Source organism: Arachis ipaensis, chromosome B5 (genome assembly GCF_059453495.1).
Source record: "Arachis ipaensis isolate K30076 ecotype BB chromosome B5, ASM5945349v1, whole genome shotgun sequence".
Lineage (NCBI taxonomy): Eukaryota > Viridiplantae > Streptophyta > Magnoliopsida > Fabales > Fabaceae > Arachis > Arachis ipaensis.
Genome location: NC_142440.1, coordinates 103,439,034 through 103,448,910, shown reverse-complemented (window position 1 = coordinate 103,448,910; position 9,877 = coordinate 103,439,034). Strand labels below are relative to the sequence as shown.

General features: G+C 36.6%; 1 non-coding gene across 1 annotated transcript; it reads left to right on the top strand.

Moving 5' to 3' along the window:
- Positions 1-459: 459 nt before the first annotated feature.
- On the top strand, positions 460-567 carry LOC148565215 (small nucleolar RNA R71). The gene has a single exon (XR_015884578.1). It is a non-coding gene; the product is annotated as a small nucleolar RNA R71 (small nucleolar RNA).
- Positions 568-9,877: the final 9,310 nt, after the last annotated feature.

The following is a 9,877-nucleotide window of genomic DNA, read 5'->3' as shown; positions in this document are numbered from 1 at the left end:
CTTTTGATCCTTCCATGAGAGATTTGGGTGATTTCTCCATGAGGGATTATAGGTGTTTCCATAGGGTTCACCCATGTAATTCACCTCTGCTATTGTAGGGTTTTCAGGATCATAAGCTTCTTCTTCAGAAGATGCCTCTCGAGTACTGTTGGATGCAGCTTGAATTCCATTCAGACTCTGAGAAATCATATTGACTTGCTGAGTCAATATTTTATTCTGAGCCAGTATGACATTCAGAGTATCAATTTCAAGAACTCCCTTCTTCTGAGGCGTCCCATTACTCACAGGATTCCTCTCAGAAGTGTACATGAACTGGTTATTAGCAACCATGTCAATGAGTTCTTGAGCTTCTGCAGGCGTTTTCTTTAGGTGAATGGATCCACCTGCAGAAGTATCCAATGACATCTTAGCTAATTCAGACAGACCATCATAGAATATATCCAGGATGGTCCATTCTGAAAGCATGTCAGAAGGATACTTTTTGGTTAGTTGCTTGTATCTCTCCCAAGCTTCATAGAGGGATTCACCTTCTTTCTGTCTGAAGATTTGAACATCCACTCTAAGCTTGCTCAACTTTTGAGGAGGAAAGAACTTGGCTAAGAAAGCCGTGACCAGCTTATCCCAAGAGTTCAGGCTATCTTTGGGCTGAGAGTCCAACCACACTCTAGCTCTGTCTCTTACAGCAAACGGAAAAAGCATAAGCTTGTAGACTTCAGGATCTACTCCATTAGTCTTGACAGTATCACAGATCTGCAAGAATTCAGTTAAGAACTGAAAAGGATCTTCAGATGGAAGTCCATGGAACTTGCAGTTCTGCTGCATCAGAGAAACTAATTGAGATTTCAGCTCAAAATTGTTTGCTCCAATGGTGGGGATGTAGATGCTTCTTCCACGTAAATTAGAATTAGGTGCAGTAAAGTCACCAAGCATCCTCCTTGCATTATTATTATTTTCAGCTGCCATCTCCTCTTTTTGTTTGAAAATTTCTGAAAGGTGCTTGCTGGATTGTTGTAATTTAGCTTCTCTTAGTTTCCTCTTCAGAGTCCTTTCAGGTTCTGGATCTGCTTCAACAAGAATATTCTTGTCCTTGCTCCTGCTCATATGAAAAAGAGGGAACAGAAAAATAATAATAATAGGGATCCTTTTTACCCAGGTATAGAGGTTCCCCTGTGTGAATAGAAGAAGAAAAAAATGTAATGTAAAGAAGGGAAGAAAAAACTCGAACACAGAGAGGGAGGTAGTGTTCAAATTTTTGGATGGGAGAGAAGTGTTAGTAGATGAATAAATAAATAGAAGGAGATGAGAGAGAAAGAGGAATTTCGAAAATTATTTTTGAAAAATGGTTAGTGATTTTCGAAAATTAAAATTAAAATTTGAAACAATTAGTTAATTAAAAAGAATTTTTGAAAAAGAGGGAAGATATTTTCGAAAATTAGAGAGAGAGAGTTAGTTAGGTAGTTTTGAAAAAGATAAGAAACAAACAAAAAGTTAGTTAGTTAGTTGAAACAAATTTTGAAAATCAATTTTTGAAAAGTTAAGAGGATAAGAAGTTAGAAAAGATATTTGAAAATAAAATTTTTGAAAAAGATAAGATAAGAAGATATTTTTGAAAAGATATGATTGAAATTAGTTTTGAAAAAGATTTGATTTTTAAAATCACAATTAATGACTTGATTCACAAGAAATCACAAAATATGATTCTAGAACTTAAAGTTTGAATCTTTCTTAACAAGTAAGTAACAAACTTGAAATTTTTGAATCAAAACATTAATTGTTGATGATATTTTCGAAAATTATGAGATAAAATTAAGAAAAAGATTTTTGAAAAATATTTTTAAAATTTTCGAAAATAAATAAGAAAAATGAAAAAGATTTGATTTTTGAAAAAGATTTTGAAAAAGGTAAGATTTTTAAATTGAAAATTTGATTTGACTCATAAGAAACAATTGAATTTTTTTTAAAATTTTTTGAAAAAGTCAATCCAAATTTTCGAAATTTATGAGAGAAAAAAGGAAAGTTATTTTTTTTATTTTTGAATTTTTAATAATGAAAGAGAAAAACATGAAAATGATGCAATGCATGAAAATTTTGGATCAAAACAATGAATGCATGCAAGAATGCTATGAATGTCAAGATGAACACCAAGAACACTTTGAAGATCATGATGAACATCAAGAACTTATTTTTGAAAATTTTATATGCAAAGAAAACATGCAAGACACCAAACTTAGAAATCTTTCATGTTCAGACACTATGAATGCAAGAATGCATATGAAAAACAACATGCAACGCAAAACCATATAATATGAAGATCAATCAAGAAGGGTTATCAAGAACAACTTGAAGATCATGATGAATGCAATGCATGAATGCAATTTTCGAAAAATGCAAGATGAGTATGCAATTAACACCAAACTTAAAATTTGACTCAAGACTCAAACAAGAAACACAAAATATTTTTGGTTTTTATGATTTTTTTTTGGATTTTTCGAAAATTATTTGTGAAAAAGAAAAATAAGGATTCCAAAATTTTTAATATGAATTCCAAGAATCTTGCACTCTTAGTCTAAAGCTCCAATCTGAGGGTTAGACATAGCTTAATAGCCAGTCAAGCTTTAGCATGTAAATCAAGTGGATCAGGAACAACAGCAGGTGGATTAGCAACAACTAGCTTGCTCTTGATAATGTTGGGTTGGAAGCCCCAGTCTAAATGAATTTAGACATGGCTTTACAGCCAGTCAGGCTTCAACATGCTTCATGAAACTCTAGAATTCATTCTTAAAAATTCTGAAGAACAATATATTTTTGAAAAGATTTATAAATTTTTTCGAAAATAAAGGAAAAATTTTTGAAAAATTTTTGAAAATATTTTTTTTTTGAAAACAAAATAAGAAGAAAATTACCTAATTTGAGCAACACGATGAACCGTTAGTTGTCCAAACTCGAACAATCTCCGGCAACGGCGCCAAAAACTTGGTGCACAAAATTGTGATCTCAGGCAACGGCGTCAAAAACTCTGTACACACGTCTTAATAAATTGTTTTTCATTCACAACTTCGATACAACTAACCAGCAAGTGCACTGGGTCGTCCAAGTAATAAACCTTACGTGAGTAAGGGTTGATCCCACGGAGATTGTTGGTATGAAGCAAGCTATGGTCATCTTGTAGATCTCAGTCAGGCGGATAATAATTGATTATGGAGTTTTCGAAAATAACTTATAAATAAACTGAGAATAAAGATAGAAATACTTATGTATATCATTGGTGAGAATTTTAGATAAAGGTAAGAGATGCTTTCCTCCCTCTGAACTTCTGCTTTCCTGCTGTCTTCATCCAATCAATCCTACTCCTTTCCATGGCTGGCTTTATGTAAGGACATCACCATTGTCAATGGCTACTTTTCATCCTCTTTGGAAAATGGTCCGATGCGCTGTCACTGCATGGCTAATCGTCTGGAGGCATCACCGTGGTCAATGGCTGCATCCTATCCTCTTGTGAAAATGGTCCAAATGCTCTGTCACAGCACAGCTAATCATCTGAGGTTCTCGATCATACTGGAATAGGATTCACCCTCCTTTTACGTCTGTCACTACGCCCAGCACTCGCGAGTTTGAAGTTCATCACAGTCATTCAATCCCAGAATCCCACTCGGAATACCACAGACAAGGTTTAGACTTTCGGATTCTCATGAATGCCGCCATCAATCTAGCTTATACCACGAAGATTCTGATTAAGAGATCCAAGAGATATTCATTCAATCTAAGGTGGAACGGAAGTGGTTGTCAGGCACGCGTTCGTGGGGGAATGATGATGATTGTCACGTTCATCACATTCATGTTGAAGTGCGAATGAATATCTTAGAAGCAGAATAAGTTGAATTGAATAGAAAAATAGTAGTACTTTGCATTAATTCATGAGGAACAGCAGAGCTCCACACCTTAATCTACGGAGTGTAGAAACTCTACCGTTGAAAATACATAAGTGATGAAGGTCCAGGCATGGCCGAGAGGCCAGCCCCCTAAACGTGATCAATAGTCTCCTAAGATGAACAATAGATTAAAACTGAGACCAAAGATGTCTAATACAATAGTAAAAAGTCCTATTTATACTAAACTAGCTACTAGGGTTTACAGAAGTAAGTAATTGATGCATAAATCCACTTTCGGGGCCCACTTGGTGTGTGCTTGGGCTGAGCTTGAATGTTACACGTGTAGAGGTCAATCTTGGAGTTGAACGCTAGTTTGTAACGTATTTCTGGCGTTCAACTCTGGCTTGTGACGTGTTTCTGGCGTTTAACTCCAGACAGCAGCGTAGAACTGGCGTTCAACGCCCTTTTACGTCATCTAAACTCGGCCAAAGTATGAACTATTATATATTGCTGGAAAGCCCTGGATGTCTACTTTCTAACGCAATTGGAAGCGCGCCATTTTGAGTTCTATAGCTCCAGAAAATCCCCTTTGAGTGAAGGGAGGTCAGAATCCAACAGCATCAGCAGTCCTTCTTCAACCTCTGAATATGATTTTTGCTCAAGTCCCTCAATTTCAGCAAGAAAATACCTGAAATCACAGAAAAACACACAAACTCATAGTAAAGTCCAGAAATATGAATTTAACATAAAAACTAATAAAAACATCCCTAAAAGTAACCAGATTCTACTAAAAACAGTGCCAAAAAGCGTATAAATTATCCGCTCATCACATACCATGGTGGGTTGTCTCCTACCTAGTACTTTTAGTTAAAGTCCTTAAGTTGGACATTTGGTGAGCTCCCTGTTATGGTGGCTTATGCTTGTATTCATCCAGGAATCCCCACCAGTGTTTGTGCTTCCAGTAACCTCCGGGGTCCCAAACTAGGCGCAGAAAGCCTTCAAGCAAGTTGAAGCAAGTGACAAGGCCCCAAGAGTGTTGATTTCTAGACTGAATTCCGGGGTCCCAGACCTTTCCTTTGCACCCGTCTTCTTGTTGATCATCATGATTCCATCCAGGTGGCAAGCAATCTGAATTCTCACTAAAGCAGCCAACTAACTTCCTAGACCCATTCAGTTGAACTTTACATCAACCTTTGCATTTAAACTTTGAGTATGCAACCATGTTGAACCTTGCTTGACAACTCCAACCACTAACCATCTTCCTCTTACTCTTAATGCCACAAAGAGCTCTAAGTTGACCATCCGTCTTCAGTAGCCCATATTCAAGTGGAATTAGAAAGTTAAGGGATATGAATTTTACCCACTTGAATGTTGTGAAGGATGATGGCAACTTAGGGAGAAGTATTTCTAACGAATTTGCAGGCTCCACTCTCTTGTGCTCTTCTCTGACAACTTCCACCTCTTTGCAAGTTTCTTCAATATCAACCTCTTCTTCTTGGTAGCTTTCTTCCAATTCAATCTCTTCTTCATTGTTTACCAAGGCCATGGGAGGTTGTGCTTCTTCTTCTTTAATCTCCATCTCTTGACCAACCTCTTCCAAATCTTCAACTATGATATGCCTTGGAGATTATACACCCTGCTCAACATCAAATGCAACCGTCTTGGAAGGAGGTTCTATGTCTTGACTTTCCCATGGAGGTTCAGCGTCTCCTAAGTCTGCAACCACTTTTCCTTTTTAATAATTGCTGCTTTGTCCAGTAGTTTTAATATAAAATCGTACTCATGCTTTATGATTTTCTTTCCATGACAACTTCTTTCAACTATTCTTTCATCTTCAAGGGTCTCTCCTATCTCCACATTTTGGGCCTCCTCTTGCTCTAAGACAAAATCAGACTCCTCCTTGATGTCTTCCTTCACTAATTCTTCAACTACTCCTTCGACTTCAAGGGTCTTTACTACCTTCACCTTTAGGGCCTCCTCTAGCTCCTTATGAAGTATGGATTCGTGAAGATGATCCCTTCTCTCTTGTTCCATGTCAATAGCATCATTGGGATCATGTTGCTCTTGGATTGATGGATGTGGGTGCTCTTCCATGGATGGTGGTGATGGGATGGAGATATCATTCTATGGTTGAAAAGGAAGTGCACTAGAGCTTGAGGGTTGATTGTTGAAGGTAATTGGTGGTCCGATTTGGGCGACGAGAGCTTGTATAGTAGAGTTTAGATCGGTAAGTGCTTTCTCTATAGAGGTTTGGGGCGGATAGGAGGGTTCATTTGTAGGGAGAAAGGGTTCATGGTAGGAAGGTGGTTCTTCTTGATAATGATAAAGAGATGGTGTATATTGAGGTGGTGGTTCATGAGAGTAGTTGTGTTGGAATGGGGGTGGTTCTGTCTATGGTTCATTTGGCTCATAAGGTGGTTGGTATGGTGGATACGAGTTAGGGTCATATGGAGGTGAATGGTGGAAAGGGGCTTGTGAGTATGGTGGTCCAAAGCTATTTTGAGGAGGCGATTCATTGTCTTGGCATGCATTGTAGGATGGTCTTTGTCTATGGTATTGTGGAAGGTGTTGCTGCCGGAAGGGTTGATCAGATCCTCGTGGCTCCTTCCATCTCTGATTGTTTAGTCCTTGATGCATGTTCCTGTTATAATTTCCATTCCTTATAACAACATTGGAACCAAACTCAAAGCAACAGGGGTGAGAACTCATAGTAGCAAATAAAAATTAAAAACGAAAATAAAAATAAATTTAAATTAAAAAGTTATTTAAATTTTGAATTTGAAAATTAAATTTTGAAATTTGAATTTTGAAATTTGATTTTTGAAATAAGATAAGATAAGATAAAAATTTTAAAATAAAAATCTGAATTTTTTTTTTGCAAATTTCGAAAATTCAATTAAAATAAAGGAAAAAAGATATTTTTGAATTAAATGAGGAAAGAGAAAAACAATAAAATGACACCAAACTTAAAATTTTTAGATCAAAACGGAGAAAACAACTAAGAACAACTTGAAGGTCAAGATGAACACAAAGAACAACTTGAAGATCAAGATGAACACCAAGAACAAATTTTTTTTGAAAAAATTTTTAATAACTAAATAAAAACCAATAACCTCTTAATTTATGAAAAAGCAAAAAATAAAAACAAAAATAAAAACAAATAAACAAGTAAAAAGCAAATATTTACAATAACCAATAATAAGGCACATGTTTGCAAATCCCCGGCAACGGCGCCATTTTGAAGAACCGAAGATTGATGGTTTAGAAGTTATAGTAAACTCTCGTTGCAAGTATAGTTACTAAACCAAGCAATCAACCTTTCTTACAAATGTTTTGGTTGTCACAAGTAACAAACCCCTTTAAAATTGATAACCGAGTATTTAAACCTCGGGTCGTCTTCTCAAGGAATTGCAGGGAAGTATGTTCTTATTATTGGTTATGAGTCTTGTAAATTGGGGTTTTGAAAGTAAGAAAGCAGTATGTTAAATGATAAGAGAAATAAAATAGTAATAATAAAATAAACTCTTGGCAAGGTATTAGAATTAGAAGTCCTATCCTTATCAATTGTGATGAGAATTGGATTTTAATCCCACTTTGTTAACCTCTAACTATGAAGGTAAATCAAGTGGATCAATTAGCTTAATCCTCAGGTCCTAGTCAATTCCTATGGAAAGACTAGAGTTATTGGAGCAACTCCCAATTTCAACCACTGCTTTATTTGATAGCTCAAGCGTTACCAATTACTTAACCAAAGCCAAAACGAAGAAAATATCTAAATTAAATTAAAAGCATTCATAAATAGAATAAAACATTCATAAACTGAAATACCTCAATTTGTAGTAATAAAGATATCAAATGTAGCATAGAAAAGTTCATAAATTAAATTAGGAAAATAAAAGAAAAATTGAACCTGATAAAAAAGAAACAATTCTGAAAGTAAGAAAAATCCTAATTCTAAATCCTAAGAGAGAGGAGAGAACCTCTCTCTCTAAAAACTACATCTAAAACTAAAATTGTGAATTGTGAGATTCTATGATGAATGGATGCATTTCCCCACTTTATAGCCTCTAATCTGTGTATTCTGGGCTAAAAACTGGGTCAAAAACAGCCCATTTCAGGTATGTACTGATCACGGGAGAGTGACGCAGAGGCGTCATCCACGTGTTAGCGTGGATTGAAGTTCGCATATGCGACGCGGGCGCGTCATTCACGCATTCGCATCGCCTAACTTTGGGGAACCTATAGAAAATTATATATCGTTGTGAAGCCCCGGACATTAGCTTTCCAACGCAACTGGAACCGCATCATTTGGACCTCTGTAGCTCAAGTTATGATCGTTTGAGTGCCAGGAGGTCAGGCTGGACAGCTTTAGCAGTTCCTTCAGTTTTTTGTATTCCTTCCACTTTTGCATGCTTCCTTTCCATCCTCCAAGCCATTCCTGCCCTGTAATCTCTGAAAACACTTAACACACATATCAAGGCATCTAATGGTAATAAGGGAGGATTAATATTAGCAAATATAAGGTCAAAGAAGCATGTTTTCAATCATAGCACAAAATCAGGAAGGGGAATGTAAACTCATGCAAATAGTATGAATAAGTGGGTAAAGAGTTGATAAAATCCACTCAATTGAGCACAAGATAAACCATAAAATAGTGGTTTATCAAAGCTCATAATTCTTTTCCTCACTACCACTACTACAAACCCTATGAAATTGCCTAAGGTGCTGACAAAATTCAGAATCAACCAAAGAAACACACAAAAGAACCATCGAATCCACCCAATCAGCCATGCCCTTAGGGACTTGGGAAGATGTCTCAACAATGTTCTTGCGAGAAGACATGAGGTCAACTAGTCCTACAGCAAGAAAAGAAGAAAATAGATTACTAACCCAAACATCTCCGATAAAGTCAAAAATAAACCATATCAGAACAGCTCAGACAAGCATGACACAGAGCAATACAAGCAACAAAAGGAAACCCCAGGACCCACACTAAAGATCTAGGGGCACCTTTTGGAGGCAAGTTATGGAACAAGGATTCAGGAAAACCTACGAGCTCACATACATCCTAACAGAAAAATAATAAACTCTCTTTTGTGATTGACAACTAAAGCGACACTCCGAAAAGAAAGCTGCGAGCCACAAATTGAGCAAAGTCATCAAAATAAACTACCTTCCAGACTCGCCATCCCTATTTCAATCGACAAACGAAGCTACTAAGCAACAAAATATCATCAAAGACGCAACCTTGTCCTTAGAGAAACAAAATCCCCCCAAACAAAGTAAAGTCAAAACAAGCACCGATCTTCTCTTATAAAAGTTCAGCAGCAAGAAAAAGATACCAATAGGGAAAAAATCAAGGGGAAATCTTTGCAGAAGTAAATAAATGCAGTTTTTGAGTATCAAAAAACAACCAGAAGCAAGCAGCAAAACATGCAAAGCCCTAAAAAGCCTCTACAGAAGTACTAGGAGTACGCATAAAGACGAAAAGGAGGCCAAAAAATACATCACAGTGATGAACAAACACAAAAACCATAGAAAGGTTCAAGCTTTTCAACATATATTCAGAATCAAAGTTTTACCAGAAAAATGATGAGAACAAGAAAGTAAGAAAAAACCAACCTGGAAAAAGCAGAAAGCCTCGAGAGAAAGTTGAAGAGAGGAGCAGAATCTAGAATCGCCCTTCCACAGCCAGGAGGAAACAAAAACCAAGCAATGTCGCAAGGAAAGAGGCAAAAGCTACAAACCCCAGGCGAAAACAGAAAGAGAGAAGGAACAGGGAGGTTACGGAGAAGAGAAACTGTTTTTCTGAAATATGAAATTCAAAATAAAGAGGCTAAGAGAAACGGGGCAATTAAAATCAATTAATGAGGGAATTAAACCCTCGCACGTTCCCAAGAACAGAGCACTAATACAAAAGCGCGCGCTTTCAGAAGAAAACATTCCACATTCAAAAAGGAAGATTCTACAAAGAAAGAAGTCGACAAATGCTCGAGTTCGGCTTCACC